Source organism: Gallinula chloropus (assembly GCF_964237585.1).
Source record: "Gallinula chloropus genome assembly, chromosome: 1".
Taxonomy (NCBI): Eukaryota; Metazoa; Chordata; class Aves; order Gruiformes; family Rallidae; genus Gallinula; species Gallinula chloropus.
In genome coordinates this window covers 193,676,698-193,689,123 of record NC_140085.1, presented here as the reverse complement: position 1 = coordinate 193,689,123, position 12,426 = coordinate 193,676,698, and positions in this window count along the sequence as shown.

Here is a 12,426-nt window from a genome sequence, read left to right as displayed (position 1 = left end):
TTTTGTTTTTTTTTTTTAGTCTGACCAAAGCTAAAGAGTAATGGAAATTCAGAACATTTCTTATCTCTACCAAATTTATAAAAATGGTTTCCAGCGCAGAAGATAGTTATAGGACTTGTTTGCATCTGCTTAAGAAATATCTAATTTCTTGATTAACAATCACCACATATAATTCCAGACAGAGGTTTTATATTTTCAAGATTATCCAAAAGTTTAGTTTTCAATTTACTTTTCATATAACCATTAAATAGTAAACCTAAAACAATAAGTAGGTTGCACTTGTCCTTGAATTATGTTTGATGCCAGTAACATCATGCTTTGACACCAGTAATGACATGTAAATTCATATAAGTTCATTTGGATTCTAATATATTCAGTTGTAACAAAGATTTCTTATGCTGAGAATGTAATCCAAGACAGTGATTGCAGCTATCATGTTTTATGGTTTAATAGATTGAGAGCAGCCCGGAGGAGAAGGACTTAGGAGTGTTTCTGTACACGAGCTAGCAATTCATGCATGCTTGCAACCCAGAAAGCAAATCATGTCCTGGGCTGCATCAAAAGGAGCATGACCAGTAGGTCGAGGGAGGGGATTCTGCCCCTTTTCTCTGGTGAGACACGCCACCTGGTGTAACACATCCAGCCCTGGGGTCCTCAGTACATGAAAGATACTGAACTGTTGGAGTGAGTAAAGAGGAGGTCACAAAGATGATCAGGAGGCTGGAGCACCTCTGCTATGAAGACAGGCTGGGAGAGTTGGGCTTGTTCAGTCTGGAAAAGAGAAGAATAAAGCTATAAGAGGGAGTCTAAAGCTCTAAAGCCTAAAGGCTGAAGCCAAAAGCTGTAAGAGGGATTGGTGAGGACAGGCAGAGAGCAGACAAGGGCAAACAGACTTAAGCAGAATCAGGGTAGATTCACATTAGATATGGCGAAGAAATCCTTCCCTGTAAAGGTGGTGGGGCCCTGGCACAGGATGCCCATAGAAGTTATGTCTGCTCCTGGATCCCTGGCAGGGTTCAAGGCCAGATTAGATGGGGCTTTAGGCACCCTGGGCTAGTGGATGGTGTCCCTGCCCATGGCAGGGGGGGTGAAACTAAATCAAATCACATAATCATAGGGGTTGAAAGGAAAATCAAGAGATCATTATGCCCAACTCCCCTGCCAAAGCAGGTTCCCTAGGACAGGTCACACAGGTCGGCATCCAGACAGGTCTTGAATCTCTCCATAGATGGAGACTCCACAACCCCCCTGGGCAGCCTGTCCCAGGGCTCTGCAACCCTCACTGTGAAAAAGTTCTGCATGTTGGTGCGGAACTTCCTGTGCTCCACCTTGACACCATTACCCCTTGTCCTGTCCCCACAGACCACTGAGAAGAGGCTGGCCATTTCCCCGTGCCCCACACTTGAGATATGTATAGACATTAATCAGATCCCCTCTTAGTCTTCTTTTCTCATGGCTGAACAACCCCAGTTCATTCAGCCTTTAAATGATTTTTAAAGTCTCTTCCAGCCCAAACCAGTCTGTGATTCTATGATTATTTACCTATCTTTCTGTGTGATCCTTGATTACAAAGTTGAATGACAATTTCTTATTTAATGTTATGGCATGCACCTTCTTATAAAAAGGTTGCAGTATACTATGTATATTCTTCCTTTCATTACTGTTTAATAACCTTATTTTTAAATGTGGTCTTCCAAACCAGACTTTCTCAAAAGCCATATAGATATTTTTCAAATATCTAATGGAATATTCTAATTGCTTTATTATACTTTAAACTACCTGTAATGAAAGAGCAAGATCACCAGGCTTTGCAAAAATCTCCTTGTATTGAATTTCCTTCACTGCATTTTAACATTATTGAAAGGAGAGGAACAAACAAATAAAACACAAGTCCAAACATGGAGTAAATTCCTTTCAGCAAGCTATCTTTGAGGTGTAAATCTTGTCACCAAAATTATAATTTACAGATGTAGTTCAGTGATACTCACTGGACAGTGTCCACTGCGGGAGCACTTGCTCCATTAGAACAAATCAACATCACAGCTCATTCCTGTGGTCTACTGTATGGTGTCTGCATGTGGTGAGAATTTCTAATGGTCTCGACTCTGCAGCTGACAAACCTGGATCATTCTGAGAGCCGCTGGTCTTCAAGCCAGTGAACCAAAGACTTAAACACACCAGCTGTGCTTCCCAAGCCAGTGCAGAACATCTATCAGCTGAGGACATTTATACTATGAATATTACCACCAAATTTTATTCACCTCTCACATTTTCAGAATAAGCTAATACTGCCTGTCGCAAGAGATTAAGAAAAAAACCCAGTAACACCAGAAAAAACAGATAAAAAGACCCCTTTCCCAACCCCATATCAAGTTGGAAGCATGGTCAATATATATTTTGATTCCTTCTCATCATTAGTCATTAGTTCTCTTTAATTAAAGTAGCCTCAAAAATTTCATCCCCTAATCGTACAGTCACATCTATCATCATAGATGACACTCTGCAAATGCTGTATCCTGTAAACTGAAACAACCACATCCACTATATAGAAACTGCTAAAAAAAAACCCAAAAAAGTAGTCTCTATGGAAGAGACAATATCTAACAAGAAGGGACATATCTAAATTCTAATATGACATACAAAAAGAAAAATATTCAGCTCATTATGTATATTATCAAAGTTATGATTATTTGCTCTCAAGCTACTTTAAAAAAAAATCAGTCTTCTTTGAGGATTAGGACTAAGAGATCAGGAACTAATTTTGTAGAAAATTATCTGTCACAGGTTACTCTCTGCTACAATCATTTCAGATTGTCTGTACCATCCTGTTGTCTAATTTATTGTTGATTTTTCTGCATACAATTTCCTCATAGAATTACATCAATCACACTGTGGGACCCTGCTGAAAAAAAGACGCTTAGAATTTTCCAAAACATATTTTTATTGTAACTGTTAATAGAAAACATGACTTATCTACTAAAATATCTTTCTTTTCTTGTCTTCGCCTTTTGGATGAGGCACTGATTGGGAAATAATTTAGAGTTCAGCATGAATTTTTTGGCAAAGGCTATGGAAGAGCTAATGACAAAATAGATGTCAATCATATGGACAGACAACAGTCATCTATATGAATATGAGGGACCCAAGCTTTTCCTTGAACAGCAGACTTCTCTACATCCCATGAGAGCGCATGAATCTCTGGGACACATTCATTTTCATACTTTCCTTGCTCATAATGTTTGTGGGGAGACCTTTTGAAAACCAGATGCACTTGAGAAATTATGACCCCCTCAAGTAAAATATGTTGAGTTGTTCCACTTCTCCCCCACTCCAATCAATATAGATAGAACTTTGTAGTCTATTATTCTCTGTTACAAATGTCTTCTATTGCCTTAATCAGGAAAACAAAACAAAGAGACATGTAATATTACATGTGTAGTACAATTATGGAAAAAAGTAATCATCTCCTTTTCAGTAATTCAAAAACCCTACAGCAACAAAAGACAAACAAAGCAGCAAAGAACCCTGACACAACCACTGCTTGCCTTTATGCAAGTCTCCTTCTTCTCCGAAGAAATGATCATTAGAAAAAATCATCCTACTGTGGAGTCACCCATTAAAGGTTTGAATGACAAGAATTAATACTGCTGTTTAGCTACTGTTGCCAGAGGTTTTTATTTATTTATTTATTTATTAATTTTTTTTATTGTCCTTCCTTATAACAAGCACTAATAGATTCAGTATTATGTACAAAAATGCTTCATGAAGATCTTTTTTCTAAGGCCCTGTTAGTGAAAAGGATGCAGGCACCGTCTGGAACATTGTGTTTGTCAGTGGTAAACACGTACACAGATGTGTTTCATGTATTTTTAACTAAAAGAGAGGCTCGTGTGGCATGATACATTTTCTATACTTAAAGTCTCTCTGGCTTTTGCGAATTCTTTCAATACAGAATTGATTGGATTTTAAGTTGTGCAATTATAAATTGAAATAAGTAGTAAGTTTCTTCACTGGTTTTCTGTAAATCTGTAAATTAACAATTTTACACAATGCTTTAGATAAAATTTAAGACAGGCAATAATCCCCCAAAATGAATTTCAAACAAATTTACTGTGATCTCTTCATTCTTTGCTGAGTACCTTGTATAGCACCACTGATTTCTACAGGCAAATTTATTAATTATTTTACATTATTATTTTGAGGTAATAATCCTTTGTTAGGATTCAAAAATCTATACAAACAAAAGCTTCCTTCTACTGAACATATGTGAGTCTGGAGACTGATGTCCCATAACCATCCATCACAGTTCATAGACAGTGCTGTGACATCTCCCTGACTCAGCCACACAGTGTAAAAACAGCCACTGAGAACAGATATTTGACTGCATAAGTCAGAAAAAGTGCAACACACCCTGAGAATCTCTCAGTGAATTTAGCAGATACCTGGGATTTGCTTTTTTGATTCTTACCCGAGCGGGTTTTTTTTCCTGAGATTATCCAGACTGCTGGCATACTGTTCCAAAATCTGGTTATAGGTACTGTAAAATCACTGTTTTCCTGAGATTTGTATTAGCTTTTAGGAAATAAGGTACTAATTATCATAAAACTCATGTGGAGCAAACTGAAATGTCCATGTGGCAGCTGTGGAAGTTGGTAATGAATTACTGAATTAAGTCACTGAGCAAGTGATACATGGAGGACCTGGAGTAATCTTGTCATGCTTTAAATGTAGGTATCTGCACCTGAATTAGTTGTCCAGATTCTCACAGACACTGGGAAGAAAAATAAAAGACATTAAAATTGTAATTTTTTTTAAATTATCTAACAGGAAAAAAATATATGCTCTTTGTTCTTTTTTTCTCAATTAACTTTGTGAAGAATTTTGACAATTAATTCTGACGTACATGCCTACAATGTAGAAGGTTAAAATTGGGTGAGAGGAATCTCACAGTAAGAGATTTCTGCTCTTGAGTCCTTATTATAAAGAAGAGTACCCATTTTCACTACTGAGAAGACAGAGCCCCACCTGGCCCATCTGTGATGACAGGCTAGTCAAAAATGTCCTATGAAAAATACATTCAATACAGTCAAGGTCTCTGTCAATTATTTTACCCTTACAAATGTTGCTCAGTTGCAGATCAATTGCAACTGATAAAATACGTGGAGAGCATAGTATAAAAAAATAAAATGCTGTGCTATTTTTCCAATGAATTAAGCAGTTTAAGGCAGGAATAATCTTTTACTAAAATTGTCTTATATTAACCCTTAAAAAACACACATCAAAGAGAGAAACTGTGTGGCATTCATCTTCTTTAAGTGATAAAGGCTATTTCACCGTCATTACTAGTGGAACAATTCTGAAGAGTCATTGCCTTGTGATTAGTGACTAAATTTCATATATATTTATATAAAAATTTGAGAAGCAATTCTTGAGACATCAATTCATCCATTACCGAGTAGTAATGAGATCCCTATCTCAGTCCAAGTGTGTGTGTGTGTGTGTAGATATTTGGGTTTATAACAATGGTCAAGAATAAATCGATGTCTCAGGGCTTTCAATGCTGTTTTATGATAATTAAATGTAAATTACAACACTCACCTGGGACTGCTACAAATTTTATTATCATTTTCCTAGCTCACATAAGTTGAGGCTGAATAAAAGGTCTGAAATGCTGCTTTAAGTGGAAGTTTATTGAAACCAAATTTTTTTGTTTGTTTTGAAGAATGGAAATTTAAGTTAAAGGGGGCTTTTTAAATTTTGGGATTTTGGAAGCTGTTCTCAAAGAAACAATACTCTGCTGCCCCATCCAATTCCAGATTCTGTTTAACAACATCACTAGGAAGGGAAAACTCATGTTCAAGTGCTTTAACTTTTGGGTTTTTTGTTTTTTTTGGGGTTTTTTTGTTTGGTTTTGTTTTTTTTTCATGTTTTCATTTTATTCTTTTTTTGTTCTTTTTTATTTTCTTTCTTCTTTTATAGTCAAGAATTTGAACCCATATCTGATACCTCTAACATATGAGCCAGCACCACTGAAAGCAGGATTATTTTTGTATGCCTGCTGACAAACCTAAAAAGTTTGGACTTTACCCTGAGCCCATATTTGGCGGCTAATAGATCACTGAAACTATTACCCAGTTCTGCTCACAAACAGCTTCACATAAAATGTTTCTATGCCTTACTGACAAAGAGAATGTTACTCAAATGCTTAACCCTTGGCCCACAATTAATTAATTTGCCATATTAGTATGTCAGCAGGAAAAAAAAAAAGATTTGAAACTTAAATGAAGCAATACCAAGTATATATTAGGAAAGAAAAACATTTCTAACTCTAAAATGACAGAAGTAGCTAAAATTATTTTTGCCAGTCAATCAACCATCTGAGATATACAGAGGCAATATTGACTGCAGAGCCCCATAATTACTCTTTCAGGCTGCTGCCACACTTTTTGAGTTCAGTTTATTTGTTTTTAAATTACTTTCTTTCAGCTATCTCCTATTTTTGAAGTGTGATAATGATAATATTGGCTGACTTTACAACTTGTTCAAGGTAAGAATTATCTGTTATTGCAGAAAGTGAGCTTATCTGTACCAGACTAATTCCTCATCCAAAGATTGTGACCCATTTCAAAGTTCAGTTGAGTGCAAAATTTTTAATACAATTGTTTATTTTTGTTTTGTGTATGAACATCTCTGTCCTGACAGATTAACATGAAAGACAGTCTCTGTCCTAAAGGGCTAGAGATTTTTTATCCAAAGAGATGAAATAAATAAAAAAAAGCGAAGTTCAAAAGTGGTGCAAAGAAAGTGACTTGGCCAGACAACCACAACAGATTAATTACAATTAATAGAAAGTGACATAAACTCTCCTTACACCACTCACCTCATCATAGCTCTACCAAGACTTGACTTTAAACTGTCGGAGAATAAGGTCTTTCAAGCTAAAGTGCCTCTCTATTTTGAAAGGTATGAGCTGTTCTAAGGCACTACAAAGAATAAGCTGTTTTCAATGCAGATCAGAAGGTTTGATCTTCCAAAACTTAGCAAATATGTGATACATTTCAAGGTCCCAATTCATCTACTAACAAAACCTTTAGAAGTATGTATGGTTTTGTGTATGTTAAAACATTATTATATCTATATGTACTCATCCCCCCATTTCAGAATGTTCTGTTTTCTGTTATAGTGAAATTCCCTCATTGCATGTGTCTTAAATCATTTATGAAACATACATTGCAGACTCGTAGTAACTTCAGATAAAGCTGAAAGAGACTGAGTCAATCCCAAGTACTGAGTAGCTTCCAATGTTAAGTAGTGGAAAATCAGGAGGAAGTAATCTAACTACGATTTTCCAGACTATGGAGTATGTACCTGATAGAATAAGATGAAATCATAATGAATATAGAAAAGAGGGAGCAAAATAACTAAATCTAGGTGATCGTACTCAGAAGCCAAGTTAAAGCAAACCACATATATTAATAAAAAATATAGTGTCGTTGTGGAACTCTGCCACAGAAACTTGTGCCAGTAACTTATGTGGGTTGAAAAAGACATTAGATTAATAAGAAAAGAAATCTCTGCAGACCTAATAAATAAAACATAGCACTGGTTCAAAAACTCCCCAAGCTATGGATTACTAGAAATCACTAGGGGAATACACTATGAAAACATTTTCATAGTTGTGTCTTTATTCTTAGGCTCTTTTGGAATTACTTGTCATTTGACATAATAAACCATAACACACAAATATACAAACTTCTGATCTGGTCTGGAAAGGACAATTTCTATGACCTCATGTTTTACTCACTTCCCTCACACCATTTTCACAGAATCATAGAATCATTTATCTTGCAAAAGACTCTTAAGATCATCCAGTTCCACTGTAAACCTAACATTACCAAGACCATCAGGTCTGTAAGCACCACATCTACACCTCTTTTAAATACCTCCAGGGATGGTGACTCAACTCCTTCCCGGGAAACTTATTCCAAAGGTTGACAACCCTTTCTGTGAATAAATTTTAGCTAACATCCAATGTAAACATCTTCTGATGCAACTTGATGCCATTTCCTCTTGTCCTATCATTTGCTACTTGGGAGACTAGCACCCACCTCCCTACGAGCCAGGATGCTATTGAACAGTGAGGTGGATTGGAAGTGGCTGAATGGCAGAGCTCAGAGAGTACTGATAAGCACCACATGGTCTAGTTGGAGTCCTGTTGATGCCAGTGTGCCTCAGAGGTCAGGACTGTGTCTGCACTTGTTCAACATACTCATCAACTACCAGGATGAGGGAACAGTGTGTACCCTCAGAAAGTTTCCTGACCATACTAAACTTGGAGAAGTGGTCAACACACCAGAAAACTTCGCTGCCATTCAGTAAGATCTGGACAGGCTAGAGAATTGGGCAAAGAGGAACCAGATTAATTTCAAAAAGGTCAACTGTAGTGTCCTAAGAGGAACAACTCCAGGCAAAAGTACAGGTTAGGGGTTTACCTGCTGGGAAGCAGCACTGTAGAGAAGTTGACCTTTGAGTCCTGGTGGACAAGCAGCTCTTCATGAACCAGCAGTGTACCCTCATAGCCAAGTGTGGTGGTTTGACTGGCTGGAGGCCAGATGCCCACCCAAGTCATTCTATCACTCCCCTTTTCAGCTGGACAAGGGAGAAAATACATATTGAGAGGCTTAGGAATTGGGATAAGGACAGGGAGAGATCATTCCACAATCAGCGTCAAGGGCAAAACAGACTCAATAAAGACTCAATAAAGGAAAGAAAACTCTCAAATTTATTACCCTATACTGCACACACAGTGAGACCAGAGTCGGATAATGAAAAATACAACCAGATCTCACCTCCCCTCACCCTCCCTTCTTAGCAAACTTCCCTTTAGTCATGATTTCTCTCCTTTCTTCCCTCCATTGTGGCATGGGGAGGGGCAGGGACTGGGAAATGGTAATTTCAGTCAGTTCCCCACTGTTTTCCTTTTTGGCCAGGGAGGGGCACATTCCTCACACCTTTCCCCTGTTCCAACATGGGGTCCCACGTATGGCAGACAGTCATAGAATCATAGAATCATAGAATTGTAGGGGTTGGAAGGGACCTCAAGAGATAATCAGGTCCAACCCCCCTGCCAAAGCAGGCTCCCTAGGACATATCACTCAGATAGGCGTCCAGATGGGTCTTGAATATCTCCAGTGAAGGAGACTCCACCACCTCCCTGGGCAGCCTATTCCAGTGCTCTGTCACCCTCACTGTGAAAAAGTTCTTCCGCATGTTCGTGCAGAACTTCCTGTGCTCCAACTTGCAGCCATTGCCCCTTGTCCTGTCCCCACGGACCACTGAAAAGGGGCTGGCTGATTCTCCCTGCATCCCCTGCTTAAGATAATTACAGACTTTAATTAGGTCCCCCCTTAGTCTTCTCTTCTCAAGGCTGAAGAGTCCCAACTTACTCAGCCTATCCTCATAGGCCCTTAATCATCTTCGTAACCCTTCTTTGGACTCTCTCCAGGAGATCCCTGTCCTTTTTAAACCAAGGAGCCCAGAACTGGACACAATACTCCACGTGGGGCCTGACCAGGGCAGAGTAGAGGGGGAAGATCACCTCCTTTGACCTGCTGGCTACACTCCTCCGGATGCACCCCAGGATCCCATTGGCTCTCTTAGCCACCAGGGCACACTGCTGGCTCATGACCAATCTGTCATCAACCAGGACCCCCAGGTCCTTCTCCACTGAGCTCTTCTCCAGCAGGTCATCCCCCAGCCTGTACTGATACAAATGGTTGTTCCTTCCCAGGTGCAAGACTTTACACTTGCTTTTGTTGAATCTCATTTGGTTTCTAACTGCCCAGCTCTCCAGCCTGTCCAGGTCTCGCTGAATGGCAGCACAGTGTTCCTGCGTGTCAGCCACTCCTCCCAGCTTTGTATCATCAGCGTATTTGCTGAGGGTGGATGCTATTCCCTCATCAAGGTCGTCAATGAAGATATTAAACAGGACTGGACCCAACACCAAGCCCTGGGGAACACCGCTACTCACAGGCCTTCAGTCAGATTCTGCTCCACGAATCAGTCCTCCATGAACTTCTCCAATGTGAGTCCTTTTCCATAGGGCTTCAGCTCTTTCCCAGCTGCCCAAGCTTGGGTCACTGCTGTGGGGTGAAGTCATAAATCACAGGATGTCTCTCAGGCCCAGCCTGACCCCCCATGGGGTCACAAGCCTGCCCACTCCCCCACCCCTCCCCCCCCCGCCAGGTCTGATCATCTGGTTGTTCTGCATATTTTATGTAATGGCACCTCATAACCTTCCTTGGCACCAAAGTCAGACCAACGGGCTTGTAGTTCCTTGAACCTTCCTTCTGCTCCTTCTCGTGGGTGGGCATCACATTTGCTAGCCTCCAGTCAACAGGGACCTCCCCAGTTAGCCAGGACTGATGCTAAATGATTGAAAGTGGCTTGGTGAGCACTATCACCAGCTCCTTCAGTACCCTTGGGTGGATCTCATCTGGCTCTGAATGATTGTACAGTACCAGGTAAACAAACTTTTGTGCTAATTAGTACTTCTTTTTATTTTTATGTATTTATTATCCTTGAGGCTTGTTAATATTTTATTTAATTTTGTCCCGGGGGTGGGGAGGTTGGAGATTCTTTGCTCAGTGTTCAATGCTTAACACACTGTGAATAAGCTCATGTACAGTAGCCATGAATATTTCACAGGATACTCTAAAGCTTTTCAGAAGTTTTGAGGATTTTAAAATGTTATTCCCTCTTCTGTTATATCAAAGAGCTGAATAATCAGGCTAAGTAGTTACTACTAACATAGTGTCCTTCCTAGAGAGAATGGAAAAAAATAGATGAAGTAATTTCTGCCAAATGCCATCAGGCTGGAAGCTTTGCAATCAGAAATTCATATTCATATTCTTTTGTATTCAAGTACTATAAAATAGTTTAGGTGGTTGTCGTAGCTGAAGATTTTGGAATGTTCACACCTGAACCTAGAATGGTTCCATCAAATCCAAATTTGCTTATTCTTCTCATAGGACAAGCAGTAACACGTGCATTACTCCAGAACTGGCTTTTGCTCAGTTTCTCTGTTCTTGCTGTGTAAGATTCAATGGGATGCGATTTAATACAAGTGTTGTATCATTTTTTGGTCTGTTGCCTTCCCATATCTTCTTTCAATTCTGCATGCAATTAAGATGATTCTTTCATTGAAAGAGGAGAGTTTGAAGATAATTCTGACAGTTTAACATGGTTGAGAGAGACAGCCATGTAGAGAGACCTACTCAGACTACCATTTCTTCTTGTAGTACTGTCAGCAGACAAGTCTGCAGTGTTCCTGCTTTAGGATGTAGTACTCCACTCTAACTGTGAGTGTTCAGTTTATAGCATAATTGTTACATAGATAAACCCTAAAAAAACCCCATTTAATCTAAATTAAATGGGAAATGTTCTATTAGAATAGATTCTTATTCTATTAGAATAAGATATTTTTTTCTTTACAAATGTATATTGGAGAAAACAAGATTTCTTCTGGGCCGAAGCCACAAAACAATTTAAAGTTAAACCAGTATCCAGATGTACTTTAAATGACTTGCTCTGTCTACAGGAAACAGGATTTCAACTTCTATATCACTTTATTTGTCTGTGACTTCAGCCATATATCCTCCAGCTCAGGCACATTTATTTTCTAATCTCATGGCAGACAGTTTTTAAAATAAGTTTTCTCTGATTTTCTTCCCTAACCAGAAGTCCATTTCCACACTAGGAAATCTTCTCATGGCAACCCTAATGAGGCTGCCACTGAAGCACAGACAATCTCTTTTTTAGGAGACCTTTTGGTTGAGAGTCCTCTGCTTGTTGACTGTCTGATTACATTCAGATTAGATAAAGCTAATTAAGCACTTGCTACTTAGCAAAATGAATGTCTTACCAGTTATGTGAGAGTTACTATAGGAAGTTAAAGTGTGACTTCAGTAAGCAGTCTATGAGTACTTTTGTATAAAACCAAATTTGATGTATCAAATAAAGATACAAAATAGGGAAAATCAGGATAAAATCACTATAACTCTGCTAACTACATTCATATTTACAGTCTGATTTATTAAACATAGCTTTGAGGGGAAATTTCAAAGCACATTTATTTATTTATTTATTTAATGTGTTGACTGTATATATTAACTCTTCTTCCAAAGAATTTCTGCACTACATTTGGTTAATACTTCCAAAAATAAATATTTTTTCAAATTACTTATTTTTATTAGGTGTACTAGTTCTTGTTATTCAATTACTATTTTTATATTACCATAACAAAACTTTCTATTACATTAGTATTAGACACAAACAATCTAGCTTTTCTCTCTTATCTATGGCATTATGGTTTTACCTCTCTGATAATTTAATCAACAACATTAAAGTAGTCCTTGCAGGCAATAA